An 11,371-nucleotide genomic window follows, 5' to 3' on the forward strand; every position below is an offset into this window, starting at 1 on the left:
CAGTCATGGAATTAATATATAATAACATTTTGCATTACTACTCTTTTAGATTTCACCATATTAATTTCTTTCTATTTGCCAAGTTTAACAGAGTTAGGCCTCCACTACATGGCAAAACTTCTCCACTTTTCAGCCCTATTCTTTGTTTTAATTTTAAGAAGATCAGAAATATTTGAGCAATTATATATTTGTAAGAAACTGATAATTCAACACTCAATATCTCCCTGCAAAGTTAGTTACAAATCAATGTTTTCTCTTAAATTAATAACCAGTAGTAGTAACCTCAATCAGTATTTTGACCAGGTCACCAGTCCAATCAGTTGGGTCAACGATGAACTGAAAACATGGGTTTAAAGAAGCTATTCAAAAAATTTGGGCAGTAAAAAAAGCAATATTTAAAGAAGCTGACCTAACACCATTTGTTTAGATCACACCTAGAAAAAAACTACACATGTACCATGTTGGGTCAACGATGAACTGAAAACATGGGTTTAAAGAAGCTATTCAAAAAATTTGGGCAGTAAAAAAAGCAATATTTAAAGAAGCTGACCTAACACCATTTGTTTAGATCACACCTAGAAAAAAACTACACATGTACCATGTTTTAGAACACTTAATTGATTTGTCCAAGCAAAAGCTCTTTGCCTTTGATTATTTGCTTCAGCAGCATTGAACTAATTAAGAGGCATTTGATAAATCTGAAATTTTAGATTTGAAAAGTTAAAAATATATTTTTTGTGTCTGAAATTTAAAAAGAAGCATAGGTATTTGCCTAATTTTTAGAAGCTCTAAGTTTATTTGTGTTGATCTAACCCTTTACTATTTTACCCGTCAAACATACTACAATTCACAAGCAAAATCAATAAAGCATTTATCAAATTCAACACTGCAAAAATTTGAAGGCTGAACCACTGAACTGATGAAGTTACAGCCAGCAGTTGGGTCTTGTCCAGTTGGCCTATTCGGTCCTTTAAACATGGCTGTGTGGCATAATTTATTTGTGTGGCATAATTTATTCATGCAGCTCTGTTCAAGAAGGCTGAAACAGAGCTACTAAAATCAAGAAAAAAAAAGAAACAAATAAACAAAGAAAAAAAGAAATGAAGAACATAAGTACATAACAACTAACCGTTGAAGCTTATTATCCAAAAAACCATTGCAGCTTTGTCATAGTTCACAGCCGCCCAGGTTGGTCGGTTGGTCCAGCAGCTCCAAGCCTCTAACCTTTCTTCGATTTCAATTGAAAATAAAATAAAAAAAATAAGACCACATCTGAGAAATTTCAGGTTGCTCAAATAAAAAGAAGAAGAAAGAAATAAATTGCAGGTTGCTCGAACTTGCAGGTTGCAGAGTGTAGAAGAAGAAGAAGAAAGAAAGAAAGAAAGAAAAGAAAAAAAAAAAAAAAACATACCAGATTGCACGAACTCGAAGTTGAAGGTTGAAACTTGAAACTGAGTGAGTCTTGTTTTTCGCAGTTCCCAGTTCGCACATACACAGTTCAGAGTCTTCAGAATTCAGAGTTGTATTTTGAGCCCTAATGTTTGGGTTAGAACATAATCGAAAGAGTTTACACTTAAAAGATTATTGTATACAATGGGGACCATGATATAATCGTGGCCCCACCAATTAGAACATAAAAACATAAAAGCAATTAATCTGGGAGAAGTAAGCCTCTTTCCAAAGGCGTGCCAGAAGCGTACGCCTCCCTGGATGCATACACCTCTGTACATGTGGCGTACGCCTCAAAGGTCTGACCACTTCTATCATGCACCTCCGGGCGTTTTGGGAGCGCCTAGCCTCCCACGCCTTTTAAAACATTGGATTCATCTTTGTATCTATATCTTAAGGGTTTTTGTTTCCTTTTGTATTGATTCTCCAAACATCCTTATAATGGATACCTTTTGAAGAATTGGAATCACCATATTTACTATTCATGCCAACTTCCCATGCTACCAACTCTTACTCAAAGGCATAGTTCCTATGTCAGGTAATGAAGATGTTGATGCACTTCCTACAAATTTATTAATTATAATATGGCTCTTTGATGTGAATAACATCTAACTAGTTTCATTATTTTTTCTTACTAGTAAATAAGAAATTATTGATATCAATGTTAGAAGGGAAAATAAACAAAAAAGAAGGCAAAACTATCACAACAAGATGGTTAAGAACATAGCCCAAACACCCACATACCATGCTCAAGCAATGTAGGAACATAGAGACTTATTACTAGCATCCACAGAGGATGAAAGAAACACCTTTGTTTTGCCTTTGTAAAAATAAAGGAATTATAGCAAGCAATGTTTTACAATTTTGCATTCGTTTGGTCCTTGGTATGATTCATTACTATTTTCTGTAATTTACAATGTTTTAGATGTTGGAATAAAGATAATCCCATCTTTAAATGTTAGAAGAAAAAGAAAATAATCTAGCAGTTTATAAAAGCTTGGGCACCAGCTTTGTATTTACCGAACAATTATAAATATATGTGCTTATAATTGGTAAACTAATATGAGAAGGAAATATCAAGAGAAAAATTGGCAACTTTGTGACAAACCTACTTATTTTGATGTTTATCAAAGAAGGAAAGTGGAATACATAAATTCTATCTTATTTTTTCCTTCCTTTTAAGAACAACTAAGTACTAGAATCTAGATTGAGGTCTAGGGGTTCTAACTAAAAATCATTGGCATAGTTGGATGTGTGGTAGCATTTTGTATATGAAATGGCTCCAGAATTTTTTTAATATAAATTGTATAAAGAAATTTAATGGTCATTACCTAATACCTAATGTTAGTTCTAGCTACCATTTGGCATTTTCTTGCATAAAGTGGTTCTTAGACTTCAGCTCATGTTCTCATGCTTGTCAAGCCTAGATTTCACCATTAGATCGAATATTGTAATGACCTTCTTTGAACCTTAAATCTAATAAAAGAAATACATTTTCTGAAATGTCTAGTCCAACATAAACTAGTGTAACATCGATCAATGAAACATTTGATTAATGTGATTTAAGTGTTGGTCTAGTTTGGCTTTTCATGTTCTCTATCTGCAGGATTTATAGAACAGTCTTCCACCTTCCAATAGTAGATAACTGACTCACTTCTCTCCTAAAATATTGGGTGAGTACAATCATCTCATGAGAACAGCTCTTAGCATGAATGTCTTTTTATGTAGGACAAATCTCTCACACTAAATCGTTTTAGCATTTGGTGAAAACTAGAAAAATAGATATCCTCCCACTCCTATGGGTTGTTTCCTGTGTCTATGTCCATGTCAGAACCTGAATTTAGGCATGATTGATTTTGTATTGGTTTTGGTGCCACTACTGGTGCTGAATTCAGGGGTGGAGTAGGTTTTGGTGTTGGTGGTGGTTGTTGCTAATCAACTTAGTGACTTAGTTCAATGAGCTGTAGTTTTACTGTGCTCACTTTGTTTTCAATAAATTGTTAAGAGGATTATAAACTTATTGCAGATTCTCACTATGAATAATTCATTTTCACTAGCCACTACTAGGGTCTAATAAAGAGCATATCTTTGTCAATTGTTTAGAACTTTGTTCCAAATTAGAATTCATAGATCATACTCTCTATCTGTGTATGTATTATAGACATGAATGAAGTTTATTTAATGTAACATTTATCTCATCATCAATAAATATCTATAATGAGTTGTTGGAGCCTTTGCTTTTTGAGATTTTCTCCTTTGTTGTAGAAAACAATTATAAGAGGTTAACATATAACCTCTTGTTTATAGGAGCCTTAATTGCATGATAACTAATTCTTATTGGGGCCTTATTTGTATGATTACTCATCACTGATTCATGATTTTGAATGGTAATTTTAACAAATGAGAGCTAAACTGTAAATGTCTAATTATATTCTTGCTTAAATTTGTTGCACATACAGAACATGCCTATAGAAAACATGGCTATGGGGGTACATGTCAGCAATTCGACATCTAAATTACAAAGAAACTCACTTTACAATCTTATAGGAAGCATGGTGATACTATGTAAACTTATTCTACTCCAATGTAGTTCTCGTTTAGCAAGTCTGTAAGTAGCTCATCCACTTTAATTAATCTCCTTGTTCTTATCCAAGATTTTCTTTTCCATTGTTAATTAATCTTATAGAGTCTTGGCTCATACATTCTTTAAAGTATACAAATCAGGAACCTTTCCAGGTTAGAAATGTGAACCACTGGAAATATATTTAAAACCCATTGGCTTAGGTCAAACTAGCAGTTGAACTAGGAACCATCCAATCAGTTTAACTAGTTCCAATATTTTCTCATAGTTTTATTATATACTTATCAATTTATTTATATATTGTATCCATACCACGTTTGGTTCTTTCCATCACATGGTTATATACGTGCTTTTCTTCTTTAATTGAACTATGACTATTTGTTCTATTAAACAAGTGGTGCTGAAGCCTTCAGCCACTTGGGGTACAAATTAACATGAACCAATTCAGGTAGATGTGTGATCCATGGATGATAACTTCTAGACTAAGAGTCAAATGGTGTCCAATAGGAATATGAAATCATGTTTCCACATAACAGAATTTGGAAGAAGATACAATGGACCCCCATTAGGCCCACTGATTATCCTGTCCACAACCCAGAAAGCTTTTTACCATTTTCCTAAGATGAGTGATTGTGAAGCAATTCCAGGACAAAGTCTGAAGAAGATGAACTATGCAAACCGGTTAGGGCTCAACCAGTTTCAAACTAGGCTTCCATTTGAAATCAACAAGAATTCTTGAACTACACAAAGCAGCAAATCCTCCTAATAGTTCTCAACCCCACCCCCTTCCATCAAATCTCTCAAATCCATTGTGGTCACATATCCTAAACCCTTTTTAACAAAATGGATATCAACTGGTTTGATTCCCAATCATTTCAAATCTGCCTAGTTTGACATATCTCTTGTTTGTATTCATAATTGATCAAGTATGAATTTGATCCTAATTAATGCATTCATGACTTCAAGGTTTGTTTGGGCTCCGTGTGAAATCTACCCATTTCGTTTCAATTTAATACACCATTTTAACCTAAACTTAGATCATTAGAAATGGCTCTACTTCAGGCTATTACAAGAAACTGCAAGAAGCTAATTTTCAAGAAAGCTTTGATTGACCTCCTTCTAGTGTTCTTGAACCAGTAATCTGTTAATTTTAGATGGTGATATAAAACAACAACAAAATTTATTTCCATCAGTGAGGTGTCCAAACAGGGACTTATTGAATAAGTTGGCCAATTTTATAGATTGATTTCAACAGGCTAGACTCAGGAGAAGAGCCATTTGTTAGAAATTTTTTTTTAAAAAAAAACGACCCAACTAAATTGGAGACTAAATCCTTTCATTTTCTCTCTAATTCTAGATTTTCAGACTGCGAAGAGTGAAGATAAATCATAAATGTTACCCACATACATCAGAAAAAGCTACAATAATAATACTGGATTTTCATCAATTGGAAAGAAAAGCCAAATTGATCCATTAAAAATAAGCCAAAATGCAGAGTATAATTCTGTTCCTGTTTCAGATGTGATAACAATGAAAATAGCTTCTAAGAAATGAAATATCAGTCATAGTTGTCAAGGCGACAACTAGGCAACAAGGTTCCCTTTGAGGCTTGCTTTGCCCAATCGCCTAACAATTTTCTACTCGCTACTATAAATATTTTTTTATTCATTCTTTTTTGAGATTATAATTATAAAATAGACATTATTAAACTTAAATAATCATTTTGTGTATTTATATACTAATTTCTTTTTATTATTTTTTATTTATTAGGGTTTGATCAACACAAACATTGCTAAATGCTGTATTGAACCCTCAAAGACTTAAAAACCTGAACCAATAAGTAAGGAAGAACTAAAAATTTTATCTAATCAGCACATTTTCCTCTTCCATATATTCTTCTTCTTCTTCTTTTTCTTCTTCTTCTTCTAATACTACTACTACTAGTACTACTACTACTACTACTACCAATACTTTTTATTTTCTTCTTTTCCTATAACAAAAATAAGGGTTCAACCCCTATATTTTTTGAATTTTATTTTCCTTCTTCCTTTTCTTCTCATGAATATGTTGATTTTCCATACTAATATGAAATTTATACTTTTCTTATAAAAACCATGAATAATTATTAAAGAAAATGGTTATCGTACCTAGGAAACTACTCTAGTATCTATTTTTTAACATAAAAAGATTCATTGGCACCTTGAAAACTATGATATCAGTATTATCATCAACAACAATAACAATTAAGATGACAACAACAATGATGGGGTAGTTCAATTTGTAGCTAATCGAGCCCAACAGTAAAGCTACAAATTTCTCATATTTGACCTCTCAGCATCACAAGGACAATTGGAGAAGAATATTTGAAACTGTGTATTTGCTTCTAGCAACATTAATGTAGCTAGCATTAAGTAATTAGAAATGTGACTAACCAATTTTAGGTGTAGGGTGACTAACGAATGCAACTTTAAACACAACTTCAATAAAGAGTAGACTACCATGAATCTCAAGTTACATTTGACGTACCTAAACTATTAAATTTTCCTTCTCTTAGAACAAGTCCACTTGATCCCTAAACTTGTTTTCTAATTCAATGTTCAAATTTTCTATTTTTGTTTGGAACTTCAAATCATCATGCTTTTGTTTGTCCAACTGTGAATCTAACTCATTATTCTGGGCTTATTGTAAAGAGTCTAGTTCTAGTTTCAGATCATTGACCTGATCCATTAAGCACTTTATCTTTTTAGATGCTTTATCATTTCCTTCCTGAAGTTCCTCTCTCAACTATTTATTTTCTTTTTGCATTTCACTCATTTGTGCACTTAAAGAGTCCACCTCCAGTTGTAGATTATTGACCTTTGCTTTTAAGTTCTCTACTTGATTTTAATTATTTGTTGGAAAAATATAAATTAATAAACATTGCCATGATATTGCTCGATGCATAATTTGTGGTTGATATTCAATCCTTGCATTTTTAATTTGTTTAAACATTAGGCTTGGAATGAAGTAACTAAGTTTATATTGCATAGTTAATAATTAGATTTTCATACATGATTTTATATCTCTAAAAATGTTTATATCTCTAAAAATGTGATTTCTAACTTATTTTCTATTGTTTTCTTATAGGTTAAACATGCTAAAGGAGATACTTCACATATGCGGCTCAACACCAATTTGATCAAATTTTACACCAAGTATTTTTTTTGGGAAGGGGGGATTGAGTTTCATGTATTCAAGAACCTTGACTTTGTAATAGATTTTAAACACATAGATGTATTAAAACACCTTGAGGTGTAATTCATTTTTTCATTATAAAATCTTTTATTGGACTTTTGCATTCAAGTTTCTTCTTTTATTATGAATGGAATATGTTGTGCTTGTGTTTGATATAGGAAAAAAATGCCATCAACCATACATCAACAATCTTATCTACGAATAGTTAAAAACCATAGCTATGATTCATGTTAGACTGTAGCTATAGGTTCTTATTTTAGCTACGGACAACCTAAATCATTATAGTTTTTTAATTTTAGTTACGGTCAAAGTCAATTGTAGCTATAGATTCATATTTTTAGCTTTGGTCATCTCAAAACCATAGCTACAGATCTAAATGTTATAGCTTCGGGCATTTCGAAATCATGCCTATAGAGCAACACTTAGCTACGGTTGTAAAACAAACTGTAGCTATAGAGTCAAATTTGTAGCACAGTTAAATGAAAAACCGTAGCTAAAACTTCACATATAATTATTGAATCAGGCTTTAGCCACAAACATAGATCGTAGCTATAGGTTACTTTTTGCTATGGATGCCATCCGTAGCTATTACCTATAGCCACCACAACTGTAGCTACTATTTTCAAACCATAGCTAGTCCATAGCTATAGACCTATAGTTACGGTTTTGTCCGTGGCTACAAATCTATTTTCTTGTAGTGGTCAAAGAGTTGTAGAAGCTTACTGGCCGAATAGCAGCCCTCTATAGGTTCATGTCTTGGTTAGTAAATCATTGATTACCATTTTTCAAGCTATCAAGAAAACGAAAGACTTCCAATGGATAGACGATTGTCAGACCAAACCTAGGAGAGAAAATCTACCTATACCTACCAGTACGTGATAAGGCATTTAGCTTAGTGCTAGTCTTAAAAGACACTAGGATGTAGAAGCCTGTATATTATGTTAGCAAGGTTCACCACGATGCCAAAGCAAAATACTCCAACATGGAGAATACTGCATTTGCACTGGTAACCTAGACTTGGAACCTAAGACCCTACTTCCAGGTTCATACAAGTCGTCTTAACCAACCAACTTCTAAGGCAAATACTACAAAAGCTTGAGACCTTAAGTTAATTGATGAACTGGGTTATAGAGATCAAGGAATTTGACATTATATACAAGTTGAGGCATGCCATAAAAGCCTAGGCACTAGTGGATTTTTTCATTCAGTTCACTTTTAGAAACAACAACGCCCCAATCCCTGAAGACCTCTAACCCACATGGACTTTGCATAAAGACAGATCCTCTAACAAAAAGGGAACGAAGCTAGTCTTATCCTTCTAAGTTCGGGCATACCACACACATTAAAGTGTGCACATTGGTTTGGCTTCCTAGTCTCAAACAATGAAGTTGAGTTTTAGGATTTCACCTCGCAACAAGTGCTACGGTTAGAGAAAACCCGAGTTGACACCTTGTTAAAACTTGCTGACTTGACAAGGTTAAACTTCAACAGAATAGTGTACATCGAGGAACTAGCTCGTCCCAGTGTTGAAGACAAGTCAATATGCCTAGTTCAGTTGGAACTTAGTTGAATGGGTCCTATTTGAGCGTACTTATGTCACAACCACTTACTAGAAGATTGAAATGAGGCACAAAAGGCCACGTGCAAGTTGGTTTGGTACACACTACTAGAAGATAAGCTTTACAAGAGGACTTTCACATTTTCATAGATAAGAAGTAAGATGCTTGCTCACTGACGAAGAAAATTATATCCTTAGAGAAATACATGAAAGAGGACGTGATGCAAATAATTTAGAAGTGTGACCAATGCCAAAGATATATGCCTTGCACACTTCCTGTGCTCTACATGAGGCAAAAGATTTACAACTACCTTCAATAAACCTTAAAAGAATTCACAGCCTCAACCTCTCTAGAAGGATCTGCCCTCTTTGTCAATACCATTCAATATCAATACCTACAGTCTCATCATTATCTATTAACCAGTCAATGTCAATACCTACAACCTCATCATCATTATATGCTAACCACTCAATGTCAATACCTATAATCTCTTCCTCCTCCTTTTATCTGACTTACCATCACTCTCATCCTCAACCTCTCTAGAAGGCTCTCCCCTTTCAGTCACTATAGTGGGGTTTTTCTCTCCACCCCCTCCAAAAGACTCTCCACCCTCAATCACTTGAGTAGGGATTTCTTGTCCACTCCCTCTACTATGCTATTCATCTTCAATTAATCGAGTGGGGTTTTCTTCACCCCCTCTAGTAAGCTCTACTCCACCAATACCCCTTTCAATAGGGTCAGCTTGGGTGACATATATATATATATATATCCTCTAAATCACCCTTGAAAATTACATCATCACTCAACCCAATGTCATCTTTGAACTCATGTGCATATTCATTCAAATCCACAAACAATCTGGTCCCTATTGGGTCTATTGGGTCCCCACCATATAATTCTTTTGCAATGCACCTTGCTGCAACATATGTTGGGGCTGATACATTATATTCCACATGCATGTTAAGACTCCCACCCTCGGATAGATATGCCAACAACCCAAATGTGGTTAAATTATCAAACACTTCCCTCAACCCATCACTAATACCCATATTCGACACCCTACAGAAAATTTTACCCACCTCATTCTTCAAATACCCACAATATTCAACCATTATTCTTCAAATACCCACCTCATTTCTTGTCTGCATCTATCTCCACATATGTATCCATTCCCATAGTGATTTCAACTTGAGAATAAATAAGCAAGAAACAAATTTAAAAAATTACAGGAAAACCATCTCAATGAGCTTAACCAAAAAACGCCCTTCCAATGCACATTAATATACCTTTGTTCCCGCCTTTTTCCTATTGTGGTTAATGGATTGACACTAGGTTACGGTGTTGGGAGACTACAAGTTCAGGGTGGGTTAGCTGCTTTGCTTTAGTGGAAAAAAGGTTGTCACAATTTGTTTGTTAGTCGGAAAAGACGATCCGACTGGAATAGTAGATGATCGGAGAGATTTTGCAAGAGATAAGTTCAAGGTAAAAAATGATCCAAAACAATGGTCCCTTTTGACGTGTGGGGCTTAACATTCAAGTGTGGGCCCCACATAAATGTTAGATGCTGAATAGGCATGCCAAATCAGCATTTTTTATTATTTTAATCAAGCTCAAATGGCGTAAGCGACGATGTTACAAACGTCTTGTGATTCTACTTACGATTGGCCTTTTTTTAAGTCTTTAGTTTGAAGGAAAAAGTGCCTTTTTCAAATAATACTTGGGTTGTTAGAGACATTAATCCATATATATTTAATATAATAGATAAATAATATGGAACATACATTATATATATATAATATACATATAAATACATATATCAGTCGATTTTATTAATTGTTTATGAGCATCCCTAATCTGTAAGGTGCCTAACACCTTCCCATACTATGGTTGCTGAACCCTAAGAATCTCTTATCTCCGTAGGGCAAAGAGTCACTAAGAAAACTAGTTTTTCTTGCAAAATCTCATATTTTCCTAAATTCCCATTTCCCAAAAGTTTAGGTGGCAACTCCATCTCTTTGGTTTTGGTAGCCACAATTACAATGCTCACTCTCACTCCCAAAACACTCCTCCTGAGAAGAAACAAGAGAAAAGAATGGAGTTGTCTCAAAAGGAGAAAGTTGGGGTTATGTCTCAGTGGACATTCTGGTGACCTCAACTTTTTTGAACAAAAGAGGCAAGGATTTGGGACCATTCATTTTTTGTCAATGTTTGAATGGTTGATAAAGAGAATTAGATGACACTCGAAGGATGTTTATGTCTTTTTTATTTATGTACTTTGTATAAATAAATATTTATTTTATATCTTTATTAATTACTTAAATAATTAGTTAGTCAAATTCGAATTCAAACAACGATTTTCAATATCCGTCGGGTATTCAATTCGGATTCAATCCATTTCCACTCCTAGTAATAAAGCAAGACAAATAAAATAAATGGAGAAGTACAAAAACACACGATGCAGAATTCTGAATTCCAGCCCCCCCCCCTACTACTAGCCCTTTGCCCCCCTATAAACCACATCCTGCCCGTAAATTTGACATCAATTCAC

This window comes from Nelumbo nucifera, chromosome 1 (assembly GCF_055504915.1).
Source record: "Nelumbo nucifera cultivar China Antique chromosome 1, China Antique-T2T, whole genome shotgun sequence".
NCBI classification, from domain to species: Eukaryota; Viridiplantae; Streptophyta; class Magnoliopsida; order Proteales; family Nelumbonaceae; genus Nelumbo; species Nelumbo nucifera.